The sequence below is a fragment of the Phacochoerus africanus genome, chromosome 2 (assembly GCF_016906955.1).
Source record: "Phacochoerus africanus isolate WHEZ1 chromosome 2, ROS_Pafr_v1, whole genome shotgun sequence".
Taxonomy (NCBI): Eukaryota; Metazoa; Chordata; class Mammalia; order Artiodactyla; family Suidae; genus Phacochoerus; species Phacochoerus africanus.
In genome coordinates, this window is record NC_062545.1 from 279,261,119 (window position 1) to 279,271,139 (window position 10,021).

The following is a 10,021-nucleotide window of genomic DNA, read 5'->3' on the forward strand; positions in this document are numbered from 1 at the left end:
GCACGCGTGTCACCGAAAATGGCCCAACTGGAGCCCTCTCCCCGTGCTCCAGACTCTGCCGGGACGCCGAGAGATTCAGAAGCCCCGCTGTTTCCGAGCCGCGGCCAGTTCCCTCTCTGCAGGGGTCCCAGGCTGCCGGGACCCCGCAGGTGACACGTCACCCTGGTCCGCGTAGGAGAGGACGGAAAACGTGCCCTGAAAGCGTCAGGCCCCGTGCGTGGCCCGTGGAGGAGGACCGGCCTCCCGAGCGTCCTGGCCCAGGCCCCGTCCGGGCCTTGCCCCTGCTCGGATGCGCTGGGCCCAGGCCCGCAGCCCAGGACCAGCGTGCAGCAAGGACCGTCGGCTCGTACCCCATCGCCCCTTTGGTATGGATAAGATCCTTGACTGGCATCCTGACTCCTTGCCGGTCAGCTTTAGAACAAACGGAAGGGAAATGACTGACTGGTTGGCCCTGTGTAGTTGGCCATGGGACACTCCCGGCCCCCCAGGCCTGGTGATGGGACCTCAGTGAGCTCAGCAGACACCTTTTATTGCAGCGATGTCACGTTCAACTTTCAGGACTTCAGTCTGGGACCAGAGATGTGAAGGCAACTTAAGAAGCAGAGGGACTTGGGGACAAGGCATTAAGAGTTTTGTTTCTCCTCAAATATTCTGAGACAACGGGAATCAGAAATTACAGAATGAAGGTGGGGGAGATCATGTTAGGCTGGGGGGGGGGGGTTGGTGTCCCATCAGTAGCGCGACAAAACCCTCTTATTCCGGGCAAAAAAGCAGCCCTCCGGACGTACACCTGAGTCCAAGGAGGACGTCCTCCGAAGGTTTTAAGCGGAGACCAGGGCGATGTGTCTCTAAGGGAAGTGGGTTTGAGAAGATAGTTTATGAGCGTCGCAGCTCTAGAGGCCAGCTGGAGCAGGCACGGACAGACGCCATTCAGGACGTGACCAGCGGACAGAGAAAGCATCAGCCAGCTGATGTTAGAGACCAGGGGGAAAGGGCATCAAATTAAAACCGACATCCCGTCTGGCCGGAAAACCAAAATCCCACTGAGGGCCTTATTCCTAGGCGCGCACACACGCACAGCGATGCCAAGGGTGTCACTGAAACACCAGCTAAAGTCGGCGTGACCTCACTCCCCAGGCAAGGGACAGACAGGGACACACGGGCGTCTCGGCCGGGCACTGCTGCCAAGTCCAGGGTCCCGTCCAAGGCTCTTCTGCCAAAGACCACACAAACAAGCGTGGTCATCGGGTGGCTTTACGACTCCCCGCCACCACAGAGAGTCACACCGCGGGGGACTCGGGGCTGGTCAGGAGGAGGATGCCAGGAGGAACCCATACAGGATTTGAGCGCTGCCCGGGAGGTGTGGGGGAGGTTCTGCTCCAGACAGGCCGCCGGCAGAAGGCGGGGTAGTTCTTCGACGGGGTCCTCGGCGGCGGGTGGCAGAATGGTCTCGGCTGCGGCTGTCGGAGCTCAGGCCAGGGTGAGGTCCCTGCCTCATCCCTCGTCGTGCCCTGGGACCACCCGCCACACGCCCCATCGGCCCCGTCGCCGGGAACAGCGCAGCCGCCGTCCGTCCTCGGCCGCCCCTCCCCGCGGCGCGGGGGCGCCTCACCCGCCAGAACCAGCAGCCGCAGCAGCCGCCGCCGTCGGGGCTCCGGCCCAGACCCGACGCCAGTGCCCCGAAGCCCCCACGCGGCGCGAGCCACCAGTCCCTGACAGCGGGCGGCCCTGGCGCCTCAGGAGGCCAGGCTCCCGGCCTCGCCCAGCGCTCAGCCGGCCCGACGCCGCGGGCGGCCCCCGCAGCGCCTAGACCGCCCGCCTTGGAGGGCGCGGCGCGCCTGCGCGGGAGCGGGACCCGAGCCGCGGTCTTCTGCGCCTGCGCCGGACCTTGCCCAGCTCGGCCGTGGCCATGGCAACAGGAGGAGCCTGCATCCGCTCCTGCGGGTCTCCGGGCGCTTCTGGAATGGAGCCCTTCTGCGCCCCCCGCCCGACTGCCCCAAGGCCTGCGGGCCGTGGGCTGCGGCCGGACCTTCTCGATGGCGCTGACCCCAGGCAGATGTCCACCGCTCCGCCACGTCTCCAGGGAGCCTCTGTGCTCCACCCCAGGTCTTGACTCTGCCCCCCCCCCCCCGCCACCACCAACCAGGTGATTTGACACAGGTGCCTGGCTGTCAGGCGAGGGGCCGGGCTCCGTGAGAGGACAGAGGTCCCATGCAGAGTCAGAGTCAGGCCAGCTCTTGGGGTCTTTTTTTTTTTTTTTAAATAGTTGATTTACAATGTTCTGTCAATTGCTGCTGCTCAGCAAGGTAACCCAGTCACACACACACACACACAGACATATATATATATATATATATATATATATATATATATATATATATATATAATTTCATGTTCTTTTTCTCATGTTATCTTTCGTCATGTTCTATCACAAGCGATTGGATGTAGTTCCCTGTACTACACAGCAAGGCTCTTGGGGTCTTGATCCACTGGGCCTACCAAAATTAAAGGGGAACCTCATTAAAATGGAGTCGGGGGCGCTCTCACACCCTAGTCGCAGCCTCAGTTGCAGACCCCACCAAGGGTTACCACTTACTCAGCAGGAGGAAAAATTTCTCTCTCCGGCGACAGCAGCCCAGCCAATGAGAGCGGGTCACAGCGCAGCCAATGCAAGCCCACTAGTTTGCAACTCCCAGTCCCCTCCTGTGGACTCCGTTTAGAAAAGACCCCTCCCAACTCCCCCTCCCGCTGCCAACGAGTTTTTCTGTTCCCTGCACTTGCTTGTGGTTTGCACTTGGTTGCTTCCCCTGAATTCCACTGCTTTACTGTTCCCGAATTCAACCCACTTTGCTGGCAAAACAACAGTTTTCTTGTTTCAGGTCAACAATTACAAGCTACGACGGAAGAATCATGGCAGGAAAGAATCACCCATCAGGCGCCAACAGGAGAAGACCTGCAATGCAGCGCCCACAGACAGGAGTCAGCTCCCAGGCTAGGAGTCTAGACAGAGCTGCATCTGCTGCCCTGTGCCAGCCACAGCAACACAAGATCCGAGTTGCATTGGTGACCTACACCATAGCTCTGGGCAATGCTGGATCCTTAACTCACTGAGTGGGGCCAGCATTCAAACCCATGTCCTCATGGGTACTCCTTGCATTAATTACTGCAGAGCCTGCCCTAATGGGCTTTCATTTAATTAATTAATTAATTTATCTTTTTAGGGCTGCATCTCTGGCATATGGAAGTTCCCAGGCTAGGGGTTGAATCGAAGCTATAACTGCCAGCCTACGCCACAGCCACAGCAATGCCAGATCTGAGCCACATCTGCAACCTACACCACAGCTCATGGCAACACCAGATCCTTAACCCACGGAGCAAGGCTAGGGATTGAACCCGCAACCTCATGGTTCCTAGTCAGATTCGTTTCCGCTGTGCCGCAAGGGGAACTCTTGGATTGTTATTCTTAAGATCAAAAGATTCAGTCAGGAGTTCCTGCCGAGGCTCAGTGGTTAGCGAATCTGACTAGGAACCATGAGGTTGCGGGTTCGATCCCTGGCCTCGCTCCATGGGTTAAGGATCCGGCGTTGCCGTGAGCTGTGGTGTTGGTTGCAGATGCAGCTCGGATCCTGCGTTGCCGTGGCTCTGGTGTAGGCCGGCAGCTGCAGCTCCGATTCGACCCCTAGCCTGGGAACCTCCATATGTCACGGGAGCAGCCCCAAAAATAGCAAAAAGACCAAAAAAAAAAAAAAAATTCAGTCGTCTGCAGGGCACATTAAAGGTTGTGCCCTTGGGTGTGAGCAGGTTTTCCCTCAAAACACATGGCAGAACCGCCCCGTTCTGCCCAAGATCACTGAGCGTAGGGCCCTGCCCAATGCTTTTTGCTGCCAAACTTCAAACTCAGCCCTCCCTCATGCTCTCCAGGCCCGGCTGCCCACTGCTTCCTGCCATCCCAGCTGTGACCTTTCTGGGCACCAGGAGGGCGTGTGCCTCCTGCTCAGTTCAGGCTTGTCGGAACCTGCTCCAGAAAGATCTTCCTCCTCACCTGCCCTTCCCTTCTAGGGGTCACCCCTGAGGCCCCCACAGGGCTTTGCCTGCACCCAGCACTGCCGGCCCTGCCGGCGGTGCCCTCTCGCTCCCCTCCCTGCACAGCCCATTGCCAGGGAAACGGTGGCATCTGGAGGGCGCACGTGCAGCAGGGGGAGCCCCAGGGTCTCCGGGCTGAGGGCCCAGGAGGCCACCCCTGGAGAGCTGGTCCGAGGGGCAGGTCTGGGCTGCCTCCAGGTGCCTGACCCCCGGGTTGTCTCAGGCTCCCCCGAGACCCTGGGAGAGAGCTGGTGGCAGCACGGGAGGTTCCTGGGCCGCCCAGGGCGGCATGGGCTCCGTGCGAGGGCTCTTGTTCCCAGAGGGCCTCCACAGACCCCCGCCCTCAGAAGGACGCAGACCTGGGAACGCCTGGTGCTACTCCCGCGACCTGTGCTGCGCAAGACCTGCCCTCCCCAGGCCAGGAGATCACAGCACCCTGTGTTTATTTGAAATCCCCGCATCACATGCAAGGTCACGAGTCTGGCCATCTTTCCAAGCTCAGCTGCTTCATTCGAGGTTGTCTGGGTTGGGGACGGTGCGGGTGTGCGGCCATCGAGGTAGCAGGAGGGCCTCACGGGGGGCAGGACAGGTGGGGGCGTGGGGAGCCACAGCTGTGTGGAGTCCCTCAGCGTCTCCTGGCTGGCTTGCAGTGTCCCGCAATCACAGACGACGCAAAATGTTGCGGGCCCACGGCGTGGGGTTCTTCTCAAACTCTTCCGAAAGACTGAACAGGAGGGACCACTCCCATCCTATGAAGTCACCACCACCCTGATAACAAAATCAGACAGACTACCAAGAGAGAAAATTATAGGCCAATATCTTTGGCGAATACAGATGCAAAAATTCTCAACATAATATTGGCAAACTGAATCCAACGACACCTGAATAAATCACATAGGGGTTCCCGTTGTGGCACAGCAGAAACGAATCTGACTAGGAACCGTGAGGTTGTGGGTTCAGTCCCTGGCCTCGCTCAGTGGGTTAAGGATCTGCCGTTACCATGAGCTGTGGTGTAGGTCACAGATGTGGCTCAGATCTGGCGTTGCTGTGGCTGTGGCTGTGGCTGGCAGCTATAGCTCCGATTCGACCCCTAGCCTGGGAACCTCCATATGCCATGGCTGTGTCCCTAAAAAAGAGACAAAAAGACAAAAAAAAAATACAATCTTTTGCCATATGATCAAGTTGGATTCATCCTAGGGTTTCAAGGATGGCTCAGCACCTGAAAGTCAATCAATGTGATTCACCACATTAACAAAAGAAAAGACAAAAACCACATGAATATCTCAATAGATGCAGAGAAAGCATTTGATAAAATTCAAACTCTTAACAAAGTGAGTATAGAGGGAACATATTGCAGCATAATAAAAGCCATTTATGGCAAACCCACGGCCAACATGACGCTCAGCAGCAAAAACTGAAAGCCTTCCTGCTGAAATCTACTCTCACCATATTTCTTTCTTTTTTTAATTTAATTTTATTTTTTTGCTATTTCTTGGGCCGCTCCCGCGGCATATGGAGGTTCCCAGGCTAGGGGTCGAATCGGAGCTGTAGCCACCGGCCTACGCCAGAGCCACCGCAACACGGGATCCGAGCCGCATCTGCAACCTACACCACAGCTCACGGCAACGCCGGATCGTTAACCCACTGAACAAGGGCAGGGACCGAACCCGCCACCTCATGGTTCCTAGTCGGATTCGTTAACCACTGCACCACGATGGGAACTCCTACTCTCACCATATTTCTATTCGACATAGTATTGGAAGTTCTGGCCTCAGAAATCAGACAAGAAAAAGAATGTAAAGATACCCAAATTGAAGGAACGTAGTAAAATTATCATTGTAATCAGATGACATGATTTTATATATGGAAAACCCTAAAGACTCCATAGAAAAACTACTAGAATTGATTTTTAAAAATTGAGCGAGGTAGCAGGATATATGATTAACATATAGAAATCTGTTGAATTTCTTTACATTAACAATGACATATGAGAAAAGGAAAGTAAGAAAACCATCCCTTTTAAAATCACAGCAAGAGAAGTCCCTTGTGGCACAGTCGGTTAAGGATCTGGCATTGTCACTGCAGTGGCTCTGGTCACTGCTCTGGCATGGGTTTGATCCCTGGCCTAGGAAATTCCACACGCCACAGGTGTAGCCAAAAACAAAAACAGTTGATTAAATTGAAGACGATTCAAAGAAATAGGAAGATATCCCATGCTCTCAGATTGGAAGAAGAAATATTGTCAAAATAGCCACGCTGCCCAAAACAATCTGTAGATTTAATGTGATCCATATCAAATTACCTGTGACTTTTTCACAGAGCTAGCACAAATAATCCTAAAACTTATATTGAACCATAAAAGATCCGGAATTGCCAAAGCAATTCTGAGGAAAAAGAACAAAGCTAGAGGCATAACCCTCCCAGACTTCAGATAATACTACAAAGCTACAGTAAACAAAAGAGTATGGTATCGGCATAAAAACAAACGTGGGAGTTCCCATTGTGGTGCAGTGGAAACAAATCCAACTAGCATCCACAAGGTTGCGGGTTTGATCCCTGGCCTTGCTCAGTGGGTTAAGGATCCAGTGCTGCTGTGAGCTGTGGTGTAGGTCGCAGACATGGCTCAGATCTGGCATTGCTGTGGCTGTGGTATATACCAGCAGGTGCAGCTTGGATTAGACCCATAGCCTGGGAACCTCCCCATGATGTAGGTGCAGCCTTAAAAAAAATTAATAATAATTAATTAATTTTAAAGAAATAATAATAAAAGAAAATTTAAAAACCAGCCCAACCCAGAAGACCTAAATCAACGTTTCTCCAAAGAGGACACACAGGTGGCCCATAAGCACAAGAGGAGATGGGCGGAGTTGCAAATGAATAGTGGGATGGAGTCACATTCCCATCTCGGCTCACTGGGCTAAGGACTCACCGTTGTCTCTGAGGATGCAGTACCATCCCCAGCCTCACTCAGGGGGTTAAGGACCCAAAGTTGCCACAAGCTGCAGTGTAGGTCAGAGATGTGGCTTGGATTGAGTATCGATGTCACCGTGGCATAGGCCTCAGGTGCAGCTCCCATCTGACCCCTAGCCTGGGACTTTGCATATACTGCTGCTGAGGCCGTTAGAAAAAGAATCCGTCAAGACATCAACCAGGGTTGCAAAATCACTTGAAGGCTGGAGGGCCTCTGGTTCACTCCACTGCTGGCAACTAGGTGCCAGCCACGGGCAGGAGGCCATGGCAAGGAGTCCTCTCCACACTGGCCTCCCCCGAGCAGGTGACCCAGGAAGGACAGTGCCAGACAGAAGCTGATCTTTCCAGACCTTACCTCGGACGTCACGCATCCTCACTCCTGCCATGTTCCAGGCAGTGGCAGAGTCACTTAATCCGTCCCACACACAAGGAGGGGGGACCTGCGCCCCCCTTTCGAAGGGACGTGCGTCAAAGAAACTGCAGGAGTGTAAGAACCACCCACACAGCTCCTCCGGTCCGTCGTCTTATCCGCTTTCTTCCTTCCTCAGAGGATGTCTCGCCGTCTGAAATGGTCTAAGGTGTTTATTGGTTTGCCACGTGCCAAGTCAGGGATCTACTTGTCCGCTGCTGTACCCCAATCATTCAGAGCAGTGCCTGCCACCCCTGCGGGCACATGTCTGTGAGTTAAAAGTGAAAGTCCAGCCATGCCTACGGTGGGGTCTGTGGGGACATTGTGGAGCTGGGAAAGTGGGCTTCTAGGAAAGATGGGCTTTGGAAAGTCAAAGAGGAAGGGGGCTGATTGGGTCTCGTGGTGGAGGCGGGCAGGAGAACCGCGTGGGCAAAGGCGTGTGAGTAGAAATCACCAGGAGGCCACACAAGGTGGCACGGTGGGTGTCTGCCACTGTCCTCCGCGAGGGGTCCTTGGCTCCCCTAGATCAAGGACAGAGTCCCAGGGGCCAGGCCTGCTGACAGCCAGCCCTGCTTCCCCAGGCCTGAGCTGGAGGCCTGGCCCTTGCAGCGGCTGGACCCCAGACGGAGGCTCATCCTCTGCCCGCGTGGCTGGCCACAGGCAAGGTGTCTGGACGTGGCACCTACCAGCCTGTCAGCTTCCTCCTCTCCATCTTGCTTCCTCATGATGGAAATGTGTCCGTGGGTGGCTCAATTCTCAGACCTTCACCTCCAGAGAAAACATAGAGCGGGTTCTTGCCCTAGTTTCTGATCTGGCCAAAACTGTAGGGAAGACCCCTGAGTGGTCGGCTTGGGTTGTGTGACAATCTTTCAGTCAAGTGACCGAGGCCAAGGAGGGGCAGGGTCATGATGGACAGCCCTTGCTGGAGCCCCTTGGTTGGAGTGGGGAAGGGGGAGTAGGCGCTCCCTGCCTGCGGGGCTGCAGTCCCCAGAGGAAGGAAAGGATTGCGAGGAATGTAGGCAGGGACCCGGAGGGCTCCTCCCTCCAGCTCCCTCCCAGCTGCAGGCCCGAGGCAGCAGGTCTCCTTGCCCTCCCCCCTCCCCCAGATTTGATGCACCTGAATTCGGCGAGGTCCAAGTCCTAGCAGTGCCTTTCAGAGCGAAGGCAAAGCAAGGTCAAAGCTGTCTGCAGCCGTGCCCCCTGGCTGGGTGCTGGGCTGTGGAAGAAGCCACAGGCAAACGGGAGAGCAGGACACCGGAGAGGCTCGGGAGGGGGGGGGGGGCTGAGGCCTGGGACGTGCAAGGGGCTCCAGACAGAAGCCTGAGCACCGACAGCCTGCGGAAGGCAGCGGTGTGTTGGTAAACTGGCCTCTCAAGGGAAAAGCAGAGCCCTGATTTGCGGGGACTGGCCAATTCCGTCACACAAGCACTCCGACCATGGCCAAGTTCAAGCTCCCAGCTGGGTGGCAGCCAGTTTACAGGCTTCTGAGTATTTAGAAATTGTCTCCCCAGGGCCAGCAGGGGCCTCTCCGCACCCCAGTGGGGAAGTGGGGCGGACGCGAGGGGCCAGACACCCTGGCGGCAGCTCTTGCTGATGTCCTTCCTCCCTGCACTGGGCTGGAGCTGCGGGCCACCCCAGAGCTGGCCACTCCATGCAGCAGCCAAGCGCTGAGCGACCAGAGGCCACAGACCCTGCGGTGATGGGGCCAGCTCTGGGCCTCTGAGCACACCCTGCCTGCCTCCCTGAGACCCCCACAGGAGGAGGAAATGTCGCCAGGGCTGGTTCTCCTTCCACTACGGACCTCAATCCCAGAACAGAGAGAGGTGGGGGCCTGCAGCCAGACACAGGCGGATGAGCCCCCCAGCAAGGCTTTCCTCACCTTGAGAGAGACGGGGACCAGAAAGGGCATGTGCCAAGCACAGCAGCCACTTCCTCCAAGCCCAGGGTCCCGCAGCGAGTCTGTGTTGGGTGGGGGTGGGGAGGGCAGCCTAGTGGTGAGAACTGCAGGGGACAGGAGTGGGACTGCGTGGAGAGGGACAAGGCTCTTCCCTCTCGGCTGCTCAGGACGTCTCTCAGGTGTGGGGACAACCCTGCTTTGTCCCCATTGGGGGCTTTTGATGTTGGGTCTGCAGGATCCTCAGTTGCTATTGGAAACGGTGATGTCACTGGCAGGGGGCGGAGCTTGAGCTGTGCTCTGAGTTAGGGAGAGGAAAGCTCACTCGCGCGTGGGGAGTGGGAGGACAATGAATTGGGGGGATGAGGAGCAGAAGGACAAGGGGCAGGAGGGGCGCTGGGAGTGAATCAGGAGCAGGGGCGCTGGTGGGGGAGAGTGGAGCGGGCAAGGCATGCCTGCCCTCGCTGAGGTCTAGCCTTGGTCCCCTCCGCTGCAGACACCACTCCCTCTGGATCTGGTCTCTCCACGACTGGTTTGGGTTCAGACCCCCAGCCTCTCCTGGAAGGTCCGGTTCAACCTGGGGCAGCCGCTGTCACCCTTTCTGTTCTTCTCAGCCCTCTGGGGGTGTCCAGATCACGTGGCCAGGCTGATGGGGGTCTGCCGCC